The 17,512-nt window shown below is 44.4% G+C and overlaps 1 protein-coding gene across 3 annotated transcripts in view; it reads left to right on the forward strand.

Moving 5' to 3' along the window:
• The window catches only part of TEP1 (telomerase associated protein 1), a 1,055,001-nt gene that overhangs the window by 16,767 nt on the left and 1,020,722 nt on the right, over positions 1-17,512 (forward strand). For 2 of the 3 annotated variants that reach the window (XM_069244314.1, XM_069244316.1), the window contains exon 1: positions 929-1,068. The exons of the other annotated variant lie outside the window; for it this stretch is intronic. The gene's annotated coding sequence lies outside the window, so the exon portion shown is untranslated. Of the gene's footprint in view, positions 1-928; positions 1,069-17,512 lie in introns of those variants that run through there. 3 annotated transcript variants of the gene reach the window in all.

A 17,512-nucleotide genomic window follows, 5' to 3' on the forward strand; every position in this document is an offset into this window, starting at 1 on the left:
ACACTCTACTACTAAGGGATAACTGGACCTGACATAGGTACCCACTACAAGCCAAGCCAGCCTCCTACACTTCTATTTTTCTATTTCAAGCAGTGGGAATAGCTCCAATACTCCTGCAAAGTACATCAATAGTGTCATGAAAGATGATGCTAGTTCCCCCTACCCTGCGCCATGGTGTGCCATATTTTAAATACGGCTCACACATGGTGGTGGTAGGGGGATGGGTGCTAAGGGGCGCATGCGCCACTTTCCACAAATCTGCCCCTCAGTAGCCTCAGGGTGTGTATTTGCTTATGTGAGGAGGGAGTTAACCAGAGCTTTCCAGTTTCTATTAGTAGCTCATCCGGAGAATGGTTTTGCTTTGCATTCTGTGACTCGTAGTAATGATTTTGTAATGGAGTACTCCGAGCTACGCGTCCAGAATGCAAAACAAAAACCTGGTATGAATGAGCTACTCATGCAGGGGCGACCTGAGCGCTTCGGAAAAAATGTAGTGGTGGTGGGAAGGATCACCCTTGACGATCTGTGGGAAGCGGATGCTGGCTGGCCGTAGGTTAAGTGGCAGTGCGGTTTACTGCTGAGGGCCACGGTGGTTACAAATAAGACTGATCCGGTCGGACTACATTGCAGCCTAAGCGTCTTCACACCATAGGCTTTCCTTTCCTTTCCGACCCACCCCTCAGTGCTTTGTTTGCTGCCCTTTACACTCTGGAGAAACTGCAGAGCAGCTGCATGGAGCCAAGCCGCCGGCGGCTCTGAACGGAGACAGCACATGCGCCGATCCCTGAAGGCGTGTGGGGCTGTCAGCAAGGGCCTCGCCTGCTTCAGGTTACCCAGAGCAATCCTTTTCTGAGGGAGAGTTTATTGAAACCCGGCAGTGAACCAGGCAGAGCCGCGCCTTCTTGTTACCACTCAGTAACCTTTACAATCCGGAAGCAAGAGGCAGCAAAGTGCAAATGGTCTCTATGACGGAGGGAAAGAAGACCTAGGAAGGATAGGGCGAACAGCCAGCCCTCTGTCCCAGGGCCCGCAGCCCTCAGTCACGGGACTATCAGTCTAGTGTCACAGGTGAGGCTGGGAACATCAAGGGGCGGCAGCAATTAACAATGTTTAAAGCCGGTCGCGGTAAAAGGACTCTGATTAGGGTGAAAGTATGGTCAGGCATACCTGTCAACTCACTCTGGCTTGGATGGAGCACGTTTGAAAAATAATCACCATCCCAAAAAAGTCAACATGCCTTGATTGATTTCATTGTCCTAATATGCTTTATTTTCCAACCATTTTATTGGGATCAATCAGACGTCATCCTTTTTTGAGAGCCAACGGATTGGCAGGTATAAATCACATCATTTTTACGTGTAATCATCAATTTAAAAAGGACAGTTACGGGTTATATAGTACCGTGAACAAAACATGCGTTAATGTTGGTTAAATTATATCGCCGGAAAAGGGTAATCATGTGCCATAACGCTGCACCTTATGTAATGGTACTAACTCTTTATTTTGTCGTTTTTATACGTTAGCACTACCTGGGCAAAGGTCTCATTTCATTATTACCAGTTTGACACCCAAATACAACAATAAACAACACAAAGGTGACCTGTCTAGCCTAGTGCAGAGCTACTGCATTGCAGCACGTCATCGCGTTATTAGTAACTTTTGACCCGTTTGAGTTAGAATTTCTGTCAAAATCTGCAGATGATGTGGCAAGTGCGCCAAATACGTAAGTATGCGAAAAATGCCACAGCTGCAAAATCACATCATTCCAGTGGCACTAGTTAAGGCATGCAATGTACAACCAAACCAAACCCCGCTGAACCAGCCATGTTTAGTTCTTGTTGGCCATTTGTCCTGTGCCATTGGCCATGTAGTATATGTGGCTTGGTGGTGGGGGGTGCGATGTGCGCTGCGTACCATAACTGGTACATTTCAGGGTTTTTGGGGGTTTGTGTTGGCTGAACCATAACTGTGGGTAACCGTTTTTTCTTTGAATTACAGTTTGTTTTTGATTTGTTCCATAGTCTCCTGTTCTAGTGGGTTCTAGTGGTGGAAACCTATCGTCCCTTACATAGTCAATCTGGACTGAATCAACAGTCTCTTGTCCCTTACACAAGTCGGAACTGTGTTAAAAAAAGAAAAACGATATCGTTTATTGACCAAGAGCCTTTTGACTCTTTCAGCTTTTACTTAATGATGTTGATTTCCTTAAACATTTTATGTGCTGTTTCACCTACAAGATATTGTTCAAGGTAATTTCTCACTGATTAGTGTTATCTATACATACATGTAGAGCCTGTTCGTTTTTTTGAATTTCGGCATTTTGGTTTTAGATCCGTTTATTTTGGCTGGCCATGTTCAATCTAAAGAAAGTGGAAGTATGAGAAATAAGTTCTACTCCTGTGACTGCCCTCTGTGCGTCACAGATTGTGTCCTAAGAGACTTCGTCATGTGTATTTTCCTGAAAGGAGTGTTCTGTTGCTTTTGTAGTCAAGTGGCAAAGTACAGGGTCTAGGAAAGCTATCTCATTCATGTACCATTGTCTAGAAAATGCGTGCGTATGAAGTATTGAAACCGGAGTATGGCCAGGGATAATATGACTCCCTATTTCACCAGCTGGGATTGTTTGTAGAACACTATATTGCATTTGTAAGCAATCGATCCTTGATAAAGTTTTATGAACGTTACAATGAAATGTATGTTGTCATTCGGGCAGAAATAACACCATATGTCAACAAGGCTTAAATTGTCCAAAAAACCTGTGTCGCGGATTGTGGAGAATTGATATTTCTAGTGGTTGGGTCTGAGTGATCCCAAGTAGGATTCAGTGTAGTGTTAAAATCTCTACCCACTATACGTAAGCCTTAAACTAAGAGTGAGATAAGTTAGAGAAAATGTATCTATGTTTTTACTAGGGTCATATATACAATTAAGGGTTATTGCTTTCTTTTCTAATTCGTCCCTTATGAAAAGGCAGTGGCCCTCTGCAGCTCGTTGGTTCATACTAAAAGTACATTGAGTGCCCCTTTTACATATTGTGAATACTCCTTTTGATTTTGTTAGGGCAGAGGAAATAAATTCTAGGGTTTATAAGGGAGATTTCAACCAGTTGGTGTCTTGTTCTAACGAGTTTTTTTTTTTTTTTTCCCTCATCTAGCCATTTTAGAAGCATTTTGCATTTCAATGAGGGGAGCAGGGTTGAGACCCTGAACATTAAGTGACAGGATTGTTAAACGGTCCAATATCTAGTTTGTGGAGGCATAGCTTATCATCGTGTATTTGTTATCGGAGATTTTTTGTATTCTAGGATTTTGCAGTGCTGGTTTACGGGGCTCTGTACTAAAACCTCCTTTGGGGTACGGGCAAACCCGCATACTCAACTGGCTCAGGTAGGGCGTGATCTGCATCTCCTAGAGCCACAAGTGGTCACCCCGGTCACAGTGCTACGCAGCATGATACAAAAGAGACTAGAGGAGGTATACCTGAGTGCTTATTTGGACCAATACATCTACAAGGAATACAATGCATAGACCAGGCGAGGTTCTAGCGGGTGGGCCAGGCCCACCCAAACATGACCCTTGGCCCTCTCAGAGATAACATCAAAGTCGTTCTCTCTCTTGGTTATCTTTCTTTTCTTATGTGTCAAAATGAAATAACAGATTCCTCCATATTGGTCTACAAATCTGGTCTTACATTAGACAATCTAGTCCTTCTGATATGCCCCTTAGTCTGAAGAAATAGGAAGGCGGACCTTATGTCCTGGCACTTTCTGCACTTGTCATAGAGTATTTATATGTATATATTTACAAGCAATCAGTTGGTCTCAAGTAGCAAACACCAAAACAAAAAAATCGGTCTGTAACATTGTACTTACATCTCACAATATGGGTTTGGGCCTTGCCACATACTTAGAGAAAAACAGAATTCTTTATAAGAAAAGCGAGACGGACAGTACGTCCCGGCCTCCCTGGGTTGTACGCAACATTATTATGAAACATTATGCGTCTCATTGGACTTCATCCCTAAGAAAGTGAAGTGGACAACATTTCCCGGCTTCCTCCGCAGAGGAGGCACCTCTCATGTGACTTATTACGTCCAGCTAGGCATGTGTGATTGACGCAGCAAGGAGGCGGACTACATTACCCGGCTTCCTCCGAGACTATAAGTAATTTGTAGTAACCGCAGAAGCAAGGCGAACCTCATTACCCAGGCTCCTCTTAGGCGTGCGCTGAACACAGCTGAAGTGGCGCATGTGACTCACAGCTGAAACAAATGATTATGGCCCCCGCCCGGTTTAAATTGACAACCAAGAAAGGGGCTAGTTACCAGTTCGGCCTGACAAGGGGACGGGATAGGTGTAATCTGACCAACGTTCCTTTTGACGAAGTAAGTACAGAGCACTCTAATTAATGTGTTGGGGCTTTGGATCTTTGTAATTTTGTAAAGACAACAAGGGGTTTTTCTTCATTCCCATAAGTTTTTGGTGTGTGGCAACGAGGATTAAATAGAAACAGCAGTTGCAATAACAATAAAAAATATTCTAGCTATCGCGTCAAGAATTTTCCATTCTATTAAGGACACGGAGGCGAGGATTATGCTTTCTCTTTCTTTACTGACTCAAACAGCAGCCAATCAAGTACAAGTAACAGAAAAAACTACACATCCCAAGATGCCTAACATCCTATCACATGGTCCAATCACTATCCATGTCCTCTGCTATAAGTCCTTTGACCTTTGATTTCACTTCCTCTTTCTTTGGTCAGAACAGATAAGATCAACTTGAAAACAAAACTTCTTACGCCATCCCGAACTCCGTCGGCATTAACAGCTTCTCTTCCAGGATAACCTTCTCCTGGACAACTCAACACCGGAAATCAACAGAGGCAGAAAGTTATAACCAAACTTATCCAGACAATAAGAATTTCAGGAATTCTTCTGATCAGAACCTGTAATAACAAACAGGCAGGTAATATCCCAACAAATTGAAAATGTCTCAATAAACTGATGTTTCTATAATTGACAATAAAATGGGAGGGAGAAATAACAATAAACATAAATATTGAAAATAATTGATATTCAATATTCATTATAATTCAAAGGGAGGGATAATCCTCGCCTCCGTGTCCTTAATAGAATTGAAAATTCTTGACGCAATAGCTAGAATTTTTTTTATTCTATGTCAGGACCGGAGGCTCCGATTATGCTAGTTTAAAGCTGTTCCATTACCACAGTAGCTACATCCAATACTGGTTTGTGATAAAACGTACGAAAGGTATTTTCTGAAGACCAATCTGCTGCCTTCATAATATCTTCTAATCGGGAACCCAAGGCAAATGATTTGGAAGCCATAGCTCCTCTAACAGAATGAGCCCCAAATATAGAAGTATCAATACCTGCTTCACTCATCAACCATCTCAACCATCTGGCCAAAGTAGCTGAGGTCACTGGTTTAAAAGGTTTTTGTAAAGAAATTGATAATTGACCTTTAGCATCTTGTCGAAATTCTTCTGTGACCACTTCATAATCCTTTAAACATTGGACTCACATAATTTCGAATTTTCAGTGTATATTGGGTAGGATACTGACCTGTAATTTGTTTTAGTCCTTCTTCTTTTTGTCACTGAAAAGGTGACCCCTTCTGGAGAAAAGACTCTACCAGCTAAATCCAATGCTCTGACGTCTGAAACCCTCTTGCAAGAGATAAGACATAAAAGCATGGTCAGCTTAGCAGAAAGCTGTTTGCGAGATAAATACCTGTTGGTAGGCCAAGAATCCCAAAATTTTAAAATAATGCTAACATCCCATAATACAGAATATTTAGATTGAGGAGGTTTGGAAAGACGTATACCCCTCAAAAGCTTGCAAATTAATGGGTGTTCTCCAATGGGTTTACCCTCAAGATGAGAGTGCCCTGCTGAAATAGCTGATCTAAAGTTATTGACTGTCCGATAAGCCAAACCAGAACTAGCTAGCTCTGCTAAAAAATTAATAATCATACCAATATGTGTTTCCACTGGATTGGCACCCCTTCCATCACACCAACCAGCCCATCTGCGCCAAGCTGAGTCATATCTTTTATGGGTACTACCGGCCCAGGCCTGTTTAATGTATTCCGCAGCTTGCTTCGAAACGTCTGGGGTACTCCATCTAGACCTGAAATTAACCAGGCTAGCAGAGTCAACTTCCCTGACAAGACCAGTGGATGTTGAAGGCCCTCCGGACTCAACAGAAGATTCAGACGAGGCGGAATCAGAAGAGGAGAGGCACAAGCTAAATGAAGAGCTATAGGGAACCAAGGCTGTGCTCTCCAAAAGGGGGTCACTAGAACAATCTCTGTCTTCTGTCTCCTCACCTGAGACAACACCCTGGCAATCATCAGGAATGGAGGAAAGGCATAACCTCGAAACTGGGACCAATCCTGAAGAAAGGCATATGTCTTTAATGCCCAAGGGTCTGGACGCCAACTGTAAAATTTTGGAATTTGGCAATTGAGCCCAGAAGGCAAACCGATCCACTTCGCAACTGCCCCACTCCCTGATTATCTGGGAAAAAATCAGAGGGTCCAATTTCCAGTCGCTGGAATCCGACAGGTATCTGGAGTTCCAGTCTGCTATGATGTTCTGGTCCCCAGGAAGATATTCCGCTATGACCACTAGACGCTGAGTTAGGCAATAGTGCCAAAAATCCTTGGCAATCTCCACCAGAATTCTGGACTTCGTGCCTCCTAATTTGTTGACATACCTTACTGCTGAGACATTGTCCATCCATAAGAGTATGCAACAATCTGTTTTCTGAGGGGAGAGGCTCTTTTTGGCAAAAGATCCCGCTGGAAGTTCCAGGCAACTGATATGTAGAGTTTGCTCCCATTCCGACCATCTGCCCCCGTCACTAGGGAGTTGCAGCGTGCTCCCCAACCCCATCTGCTGGCATCGGATTCTATCACCACTTCTGGATGGGACCCGGAAATCGCCCTGCCATTCCAAGCCTCCATATGATGGAGCCACCACTGAATCTCTGATCGTACTTCGGCAGTCAATGGAATTTGTTCTGAGTAACTCAGTCCCTGTTGTAGATGTCTGATCTTGAGTCTTTGTAATGCCCGGTAATATAGGGGTGCAGAGAAGATCGCCTGAATAGACGAAGCTAGTAAGCCCACTACTCTGGCAATATTCCTCAATGAGACGGTCTGGCTGGATAGAACCGGTCTCAATTCCCTCTTGATGTTGCGGATCTTCTGAGAGGGAAGGATGAGTTGACATAAAATGGAATTTATCTGGAACCCCAGGAACTCTATCACCTGAGAGGGTTTCAGCAATGACTTCTGCACATTGATAAGGAAACCTAAGTCTTGCAGAAGATTGATGGTCCAATCCAAATGAGATAGGAGGACTTGAGGGGATTGAGCCATCAACAGAATGTCGTCCAGATATATAATTAATCTGACTTCCTTGGCTCTGAGCCATTCCATCACAGGTCTCAGAAGCTTCGTGAAGCACCAAGGGGCTGACGACAGACCGAAGGGAAGGGCCAGAAACTCCAAATTCTGTCCCTTCCGCTGAAATTGCAGAAATCTCCTGTGAGGAGGAAAAATTGGAATTGACAGGTATGCATCCTTTAGATCCAATCAAACCATCCAATCCCCTTCCAAAAGGATATCTCTTAACATGTGGATGGCTTCCATCTTGAAGTGTCTGTATAGGATCTAATGATTGAAATCTTTCAGGTTCAAGACTAAACGGTGACCTCCTCCTTTCTTGTCTACTACGAAAATTGGACTGAGGAAACCGTAAGGATGAGGGGAGACAAACTGGACGGCTCCTTTGTCTAAAAGAGCTTGCACTTCTTTGTCTATAAAATTTTGATTTGCTAGGGAAAAACACATTTGTAATGGAGGGTAGAGCTGTTTGGGAGTGCTGATAAACTCCAGACGAAATCCCTCTACTCTTTGGAGAATCCAAGGATCTCTGGAGATCCGTTTCCAATTTGCCAAGCATAATGCTACTCTGCCCCCAAGTTTGACCTGAGAAAAATTAATAATGCTCACCTGTGAAACTTGCGTCCTGTATGGCTCCTTGCTGCCCTCTGCGCTGGCCTCTACGGAAACGGGGACGTCCTCCCCAAGGGCACGTGGGGTAGAAGGTGGGGTCCTGCTCTCCGTACCAGCCACCTCTGCCTCTCGGATAGTAGTTCTGGGGACTGTTGTATGTTCCTCGGCCGGGCATACGTCCCCTGGAACGACCGGCCCTGAAAAAAAGGCCTCGTTTTAAAACCTTGAGGGAAATTTGAGCCTTGTCAAGCGAAGAAAAAGTGGAGCAGAACTTAGACAAGTCTTTGATAAAGGAGGATCCAAACAGCAGTCCTTCAGCCGAATGGCCTGCTTCCCAAGTCGCAAGGTCTGACAACTTAGGGTCAATGCGCATTAAGACGGATTTTCTGCATTCTGCAGAAATAGCACAATTAGAGTTTCCAAGCAGGCAAATGGATCTTTGCGCCCAACCTATAAGGACATCAGTGTCCACCGGGGATCCAGATTCCTTAGCAACAAAAGCCATCTCAAGAATCTTAATCAAAGGTCCTGAAAGGTCCAACAATTTGTCCTGGCAATTACGCCAGGAGTGATCCAAACCTCTTTTGGGGTCCTTAGAAAATTTTCTCATAAAGGTGACCATGGTGGGGTCTATTTATGGGGATTTAGAAACCTTGCCCTCTAGGTCAGGTCTGGGGCACTCTGCTTTTAAGCGTGATCTGACTTCCTTATCAAAGCTTTTTCGTAAATTAGATTGGACATATTGAGCCACTTCGGGTGGAGGAACCCAATTAGACACTCTGGGGTGTATGATTTCCGTGGGATCGAAGTCTAGAACTTGACAGGAAGGTGGTGCTTTTTTAGCTTTTTTTTACTAGGCATAGGAGCGTCGGAATCATCTGAGTCATCAGAGGAGGAATTTTTATCAGAGGAAGAGGTAGAAAGGGGGATTTCCTTTTTTGAACTGTAATCATGTTCGCCACTACGTTTCTTACGTAGTTTTTCGAATGCGTCTGCGTGAAGACTACTAACCTCGGCTCTGGATTCAAATTTTTTTGCTTTGTACTTCACTTTTTTGGACTCTGGAGGAGGTTGTTGCCCTTGCGTCCAGCCCTGTGAGCGAGCATAGTCAAATAACTGCCCTGAAAAGGGACCCAGAGCTCTCACCAGGGCATCATTTACTGATTGTTGAACCCTGGTATCCAGGGCTTCTACTAAATCAACCTCTATTTGATTGCTCAACTCTTCTGTATAATATTCTGCTCCTTGCTCATCCCACTGAGCCATGATCAGAGTATTAAGGCAAAATACCTTTAAGGGTTAATAATAAAATGATTAGGTAATTTTAGAATCAAGGAAGGGGGAGTGCAAAAAAAAAAAAAACAATACAGGCAAGTGAAATAATGGGCCCTTATTAAAGTGTGGAGGGAGCTGCCTGTAAGGCACTCTCGGCTGAAGCCTATTTTAATTTTACAACCCAAGCAGTAACTCTGCTTGGCGTCAGGGAGCACTTGAAATAACAGAAGGGGCACTTGAACGCCCGCGCCGCACCTCTCACGAGCCGATCGATTCCAGATTTAGAAAGGAATCGGCTCGTTGAGGCGTGCGCGCACAAGTGGAAATGAAAAGGAGACTGCGAGAGCAGCTCCGCTCCCGCTCCACTGAATGTTACAGGCTACCGATCTTGGCAAAAAGCCAAGAAAACAAAGCGCACGAGCGCTCAACACATTATATAAGAAGCGCGCTGAATCGCGACGCTATAAACAAACGAAGATAACATTATAAGCACTTAAATAAACATGTAAATGTACAGGAGAATCAAAACATGTACTTATCTGCTGCGAAGCAGCAAAGAAAGAGGAAGCAACATCAAAGGTCAAAGGACTTATAGCAGAGGACATGGATAGTGATTGGACCATGTGATAGGATGTTAGGCATCTTGGGATGTGTAGTTTTTTCTGTTACTTGTATTTGATTGGCTGCTGTTTGAGACAGTAAAGAAAGAGAAAGCATAATCGGAGCCTCCGGTCCTGACATAGAATTAAAGCCCAGCTTTGGTTATTTTAAGATCTTTCAAAATTGCCCTATGTGGGCATGTGTGCCTCATTGAAAGACAGTAAGGGTTATATATATTCTCTCTACATTGATGTGTTTCCTCCACACTAATGGTCTGACCATTTAGCTGGAGTTATTAACTAATGGTGGGCTGCAACTTAAAGAGTCTTCTGTCTGATTAGTAGTTTCCTTCCCAGTGTGTGACTACAAAGGGTGTTGCCCCTCTCAGGGACCAGGAAACAAGATGCTCCCAATTTAAGGGTAAGAATGGATTTGTGGACCCTAAGTAGTAAAATTGCCGTTGTGTATTCCCTAGTGGTGTATGATAGGCTTTTTAAATTATAAGGGGCTACTCCTTGAATTGGGCCACTAATCACTACAGTTTGCATGAAGTGTGCATTTTCACGTGTGGTCACACAATTTCTTAGGGGGTTGGTGCCCTGTGAAGCAGTAATCTTGTCTAAGGTAGGACTTTATGCATGCGGTTTCCTGCACAATGATTTGTAGTGTGGAACTAGAGAGTTAGGTGGATAGGGATCCTTGGCCCTCAAGAATGCCCAAGACCCTTAGTGGCTTGTAGTAATGGGCAGAAACATGTTGGCTAGAATAGGTGACACCAAACATATCTATCCTGACTTCACCTGTTGGTTTTAACAATACCTGTATTCCACACTAATAAAGGCAAAATGCCAGGGTTAATACAAAATTTATTTTTATGAATCTGGATCCTGGTCTTTTTATCCAGTTATCACTTATCAAAAAGTCCTTTCTGCCCAGAAGAGACAGGTGGTCGAGTCCGCCCTGGTGGCTTTGTTGAATGAAGGAATCAAGGATGATGCATGACACTATTAGGTGTGTGAGGCTTCTACTTCCATAAATGGAAATGACTCAAGTGTGGCGGTGTGAGACTAGAAATTAACCTTTAATAGGTCATCCTTTTTGAGGGAACCATAAAGGAGGTTTCCCAATAGGAGCAGTCATATTTTTGTGTTATACGTTATACCATGGGCAGCAGGCAGAAGCCAAATGAAAGTTCTGCTTGTTTTTCTGAGGACCTTGAGCTGGCCAGACATCTGGCTGGAGCTTCAGTGGCCTGCCCACCTCCACCGAGGTCCTGCTGGAGGCAGCCCTGGCCCTTCAGAAACAGGCCTCAGTTGGCCCCAGGCCCACCTCTTTGTGGGGAAATGCCCAAAGAGATAAATGGCCAGTCTGCTCCGCTAGCTTATACAGAAGTTGAGAGCCTTCCTTATGTTATCTAGTCAGAAATTCCCAAGTTTCAGTGTAGGCCAGGAAAAGGGCTGGCAATAATTGGTAACTGCTCTCTCCAGGCATCCATGTGGGTGCTGGCACAGTCCATCTCCAGGGCGGTCAACCAGAAACTCAGGGTAAAGAGGAGGAATATGCACATGCATTGCTTCAGACGTATGGGATGGGGAAAACCTAACAAAGGGAGTAGATGGACAATTAAAATACTCTTTATCTCTACTTACAATGTACGCACACAGAATGTATCCTTTGTATTGTGGTGCAAACATGTTTTGAAGTAGATATGATGTAATCTAGGGGTGGCGGCTACCTCCAGAAACCACAGTCTGGCCCTGGAGTGGCTCACCCAAATGAACTCTTGCCCCATCCAAATAAAAATTCCTTGAGCCGGGCCTGACCGTCATGCAGATGGAGACAAAACCGTCCACTTACTCGCAGGATTACTAAAGGCAGAACAGCAGAGGGCTGCAATCACAGCGACCCACCACTTGCACGGGCACTGTGTGTAAAAATAGCCAGACTTCATTGCGGTATTTACTGCATATTCGATTCAGGTACTACCCTACCATTTGCAGAACTGTGCAAATCCTACGAACTCCCGGCTGGGCACGTCTTGACGCATGTAGCGCTCTGTGGGGCAGTCAGCAGTTCCTGTTGAGCTGGAGACACACTGGTGCTACACCAGTTGCTGACATGGAGTCCTAAACACCATAGGGTTGTGAACCCATACCGTGAACTTAAGCAGAAACAGGCGCTAGCTCTGCCAGGCTTAAAGATCCAGTGGAGCCAAGATCTGCAGATTACATTTTCAGCATTAAATTAGTCAGCAATCCTTAACCACATACCTGAAGTCTCTCATTTTGTGATGGTGACTAGTCAGCAATCCTTAACTACATACCCAACGTCTTCAGGAAAGCACACTTGAAATTGCTGCAGTTTATTTATGTCCATCGCACGTTCTAGACTTTGACCAGGCAATACCGGCCTCCCACAGTTTCCAGAGGACCAGGCAGACATCTTCCACATGACATGGCAGCGCACAACACTCCAGCCCGTCTGGAGTGAGGTGTGCGAACTGGTCACACGAGTGACAGGCAAGCACCCCGTTAATACAAAGAAAACATGTCTCCTGGGATTTATGTCTCACCCAAAAACAGGCAAAGCAATTGGCAAATGTATTGCTTTGGCTTTTACAATAAATCACCACTGAACTGGAAGTCCAGTTATCTCCCCTTAATGAGCCCTTGGAAATACGGCCTTCGGAAGTGGCAGAGGGTACTATACTCGGACGTTTCAGAGATAGGATTGGACAACATGCATTCATCACAGGCTGGGACACTATATTGCTGGCCCTAGATCCGAAGTTGGTCACAGGTATACGTTTATCACTGTGTCTGTACACTGCACTTCTCCTGCTCAAGGCCCATGCATCTGTTATTAACTGACCACCCCTGGTCACCCTCCTCACGTATTTCCCCTCATTGCGGACACAGCGAGCTTACACTAGACTCATCAAATGGACACTCCCTAATGTGCGCACAGTGTTAGAATGTTATTGTCTATTGATTCATTGTTCAGAAACGTTATTGTAATATTATGCACCTCCTTTTGTATAACAGCACTTTGTCTTGACATGACTACGAAAACTCTTAAAACACATTTAAAAAAGGCAACTATATTTGCAGTGCCTTACTGTTTTAACGGCCAGTAATTTCACTGCACATAACAATCTACACATGAAATTACAATTAAATTACTTATTGAAAACGAGAAGTGTCTAGCACCTTTTGCATCTGACATCTGAGCCAAATAGATTTTGAACTCATACACATTAAACATAAAAGTGAAAAGAGGGCCCTCGATGTTGGTCTAAGCGGGAACACTCTGGGATCGTCGAATCTCGGATCATCGGATGACTTCCAAGGATTTGGAACTTTTAAGTTAATTTTGATGAGAGTTTCAGTACCTGCTCTTTAATGTGTGCACTTGCTGTGGTGTTACTACATATGTATGAAACCCAAAAAACTACCAAATGAAACCCACCCCAAAGATCAAGGGCTTGAGACTTCCGGTTAATACCCCAAATTGGTGATGATGTCAATTGCTTGGGCACAGTCAACTGGGGTTTAAAGTCAGTAGCCTCAGAACTGCTGGTTTGAGGACAGTGGTTGGTAAGGGTCTCAGTTCACCCTCGTTATCCCTGTAGAAATTATCAGGTTCAGGGTCCTGTATCTCAGAACCCACCTGTCGTAGCAATGTTTTTCTGGTGGCAGGGAGCACACTGGCCCGGGTCACTCACATCTACACCAGAGTAGCCAGTGGCCAATTGTGCTCGTAACCAGGGGTTAACATTGCACTGCCTCTTGAAATGCTTGATCTACAAAATATTAATGTAGTGGTTCCTGAATCAGGGAGATATCCTCTAAATACCCAGATGTACCCCAGGGCTATCAATAAAGTTTAAATTTCTTCAAGCTGTCAAAGGCATCTAGCAAGGAGGAGGGATACACTCATGAGGGTTGATCAGACAGAACAGATCACCCTCTCTTGCAGTCTGCTAGTAGTAAATCCTCTGGACCCAGATGATGTCATGCTGTTGGTCATTGCTCCCTTGATAGCTGGCTGGTACGGCCTTGTGCCTCTGGGGTAAGTGTGGTATGGCAAGATCTCTCCCTCAAGTACTTGCAGTCAGCTGAGCTGTGTTTTTGTTGGAGATTAGTCACCCCCCCTAGTAGTCAGAGATATGGAGGTCTTCCCCTTCACAATAGTGAAAATAAACAGTAGCTCCACTGTCTTGTCCTGACTTATGCCTGGCCTAGGGGAGAGTAACAATCCTTGGTGGTTCTACTCTTGGATCTTCTGTTGTCTCTGTCCTGTAATAGTGTAAAAACCCCAATGGTCTTAGTGTCAACCGTTGAGCAAGATACTGGTCAGTGTGACCGTTAGTTATCTTTTCCTGATGCTCAGGCCTGACCGCTTTCAAACCTTTAGGAGCTCCTTCAGTCCTGTAGAGGTATTACCCAGTGTGATTAGCTCCTGTTCAGATAATGCAGCTTGTGTGTCCCATCAAGACTGGTTTGAGCTGGCTCAAGTAGGTGTTGCTCACAGACAGAAGGTACCCTCCAATAGGAACGTAGAAGCTTGTCAGGAAGCGCTGGAGGGGTGGTTTCCCTCTGGTATGGAAACTACTACTACTTAAAAGGGATTGGTTGGCTACCCCCCACCCTCTCACAAAGATAGCTGGTTTCAAGGAGGAGGGTAGGAGATTGTGTATATGGGGTCCCCCACATGTAGTGACTTTACATAGAGGGAGCCTGTAGGCCATTCCCCTATGAGGTACAGGTGAAAAAGCATGTGACTTCGACTATAGATTTGCAACCATCTTAAGTAGCCCATACCTTGTTGTGAGGGCACAGTAAGTAGCCTGGTAAAAAGGGTGCACTGTGAGTACCCCTTCAAAATATGAGTCCAGATTTGGTGTGTCTTGGTGAAAGGTGAAAACCCTCGGTGGGCTTGCAGTGATCTTGAGCTTAGAGAACGAGTGCTAGGGGTGTCCAGAAACGGTGCTAGGGCAAGGCTGCACCACTTCACAAAACCATACACAATGCCCTCGCCAAAGCATATACAATTACAGAAACTCTCACCTTAGTCTGAGAGGTGGTTGGCTACCCCCCACCCTCTCGCAGAGACAACTGGTTTCAAGGAAGATAGGAGATTGTGTATGTGGAGATCCTACATGTAGTGGCTTTACATGAAGGTAGCCTGTAGGCCTTTTCTCTATGAGGTGCAGGTAAAACTGCATGTGACCTCGGCTGTAGATTACTTTGCAACCATTTTAAGTGTCCCATACCTTGCAGTGAGGGCACAATAAGCAGCCTAGTAAAGAGGGGTGCACTGTGAGTACCCCCTTCGAATTCTGAGTCCAAGGTTGGTGGCTCTTGGGGAAAGGTGAAAACCCTTGGTGGGCTTGCAGTGATCTTGAGCTTAGAGAACGAATGCTCTTCTACATTCGTCATTAGTAACAGTAGTCTTTCCATACCACGAGCAACATTAGGGTAACATTCCTCCTCACAGCAGGATCAGTAGTAGGGCAAGCTTCCTCAACACATACATATGCATGACACACACAGAAACGGCAACAGCAGTGGGAGATTATTCTTCAAGTCCTGAAAGCAGCTGTCTGGAATGCTCACTCCTTACTTAACAAGTATTGTAGCATGGCAAGCTTCCTTCCCTCGTAGCATGAGCTGCAGTAGAGCATGATATTTTGTCACACAGAGCATGAGCAGCAGCAGTAGAGTAAGCTTCCTCCATCTTCAACAGACGCAGCAGACTCGTGTATACCACCATAGAAAAATCCATGGTAGACCCATATGTGCCCTTCAGGATGGTGGCATATGTTGTGTTAGACTGCCTTTGACCTGTCACCTCAAAGTGTAGTGCGCACAAATCACTTGAAGTTAATTTTTAAAGAGTGGCTCCTATCCGTGTACTGACACTGCACATATTTAAGTTGCTGAAATCTGTCACTGGAGACAGTACTTTAGATCAAACTGGCTTGCGCATTGAATGTATATCAAAGACAGGGTAACCCAAGAATCGCAAGGAACCTGGGTACATACATGACTTTAACTACAGTGGGCCCTCCATGAGATAATTTTAAGAATACAACCACACACAAAATTACTATAGAATGTATTCAAAATTACAAAGTAGGACATTGCATATTTGTATTTTAAGTGAAAGAACGACAGTGTTCAGTGCAGTGAAAGATACCTTTGCAGAATTGATATAAACAAGTAAAAAAATGGTCACATTAGTGGCTAATAACCAATGACGTCTCCTTAGTTGGCCGAAATATACATCAGGCCAGATTCCATCTGAATATGCAGTTTTTTACCTTGTGGTTTTGAGAGTTGTTTTTTTTAAATAATATTATGTGTGTATGTGTAATACTCTTAAAAAAATCTCAGAAGCAGTGGCCTTCTGCTTGTTAAGAATGGAACACAAATTGCTATTCAGTGTAGGTCAAATGTTTGTGAGCATCGAACTTTAGAAGCTATGGCTTAGGTTAAAATGATTCTCTGATGCTATAAGAAGATAAGGACACACTTTACAGATGGGTACAGCTAAGGTTTTTATTTCACTTAAGTCACGCATTTTGGATTGGAATTGGTGAGCAATGTTCCATCAGTCAAACTGTCTCTGCTGGGCCCTGCACTCAGCTATCTTCAACCCTTAAAATAAAAAAGCACCTATCATGTTCCCTTGGTGAGGGTTAATACCTGACCTCTCACCTCTGTCATAGAAGTGACTAGTGGTAGTAATTCTGACTCTTTCCACAAGGTCTAACCATTTGTTTGTGCATTTGCGAGGTGAAGATTTTCCTTACTTTGAGGTTGGCCCCATATGAAAATGTTGGTAGTACCTCACGTGCAACTATATAATCCACCGGTTCTTATAATGAGGGTGATTTGTGCCTATTGGAACTCGTTCATCCTGACCCAAATATTTACCATGTGCTTGGTCTCTGTCCTGGACTTTGTAGCAGACACCTCTGCACTTTCCCAAGTGGTGGTCGGTGTCTCTGTTTGCTGGAATGTGTTTCTCCCTCAGCCTCTGGATCTTGTTTCCTCCTCGCTCAGCTTTACCCCACTGCCTGTTTTGTCCTCTCGATTCATCTCCTACCCTGCTCCCCATATCACCGCTATTCTGGTCTCCTTTGCTCCGTGATACTCCTCTTTCCTCCTGTTCGTGCCTCTCCACTGCTCTTCTCCTCTGCTCCAGTCCACGCCTTTGCATGAGTGATCTCCTGCACCGTGCTCTGCTCTTGTCCAGCACATACCACTCCACTCCGCACCGCACCCCCACTCTACTCCTCTCTTCCGATGTTCTCCTTCCCACTACTCTGCTCCTTCACTCCGATTGACACTTCCTTGATGATTTGCTTCCCTCTGCTCATGAACCATCCCTTCGCTCTTGCCTCACACTTCTCTGATGCACATGCTACCATGTTGTTTTCCTTTTTCTTCTCACTACTGATTTCTCCAGTGTTAGTTCGACTTCATATCTGGCTTAAGTATGACCGCAGTTGTTCCTGTGGACTGTCAGCATGTCAGAAGTGATCTCGCGGACTTCTTTTGTCATTGATGTTAGTTAGGCACAGTT

This window comes from Pleurodeles waltl, chromosome 7 (genome assembly GCF_031143425.1).
Source record: "Pleurodeles waltl isolate 20211129_DDA chromosome 7, aPleWal1.hap1.20221129, whole genome shotgun sequence".
Taxonomy (NCBI): Eukaryota; Metazoa; Chordata; class Amphibia; order Caudata; family Salamandridae; genus Pleurodeles; species Pleurodeles waltl.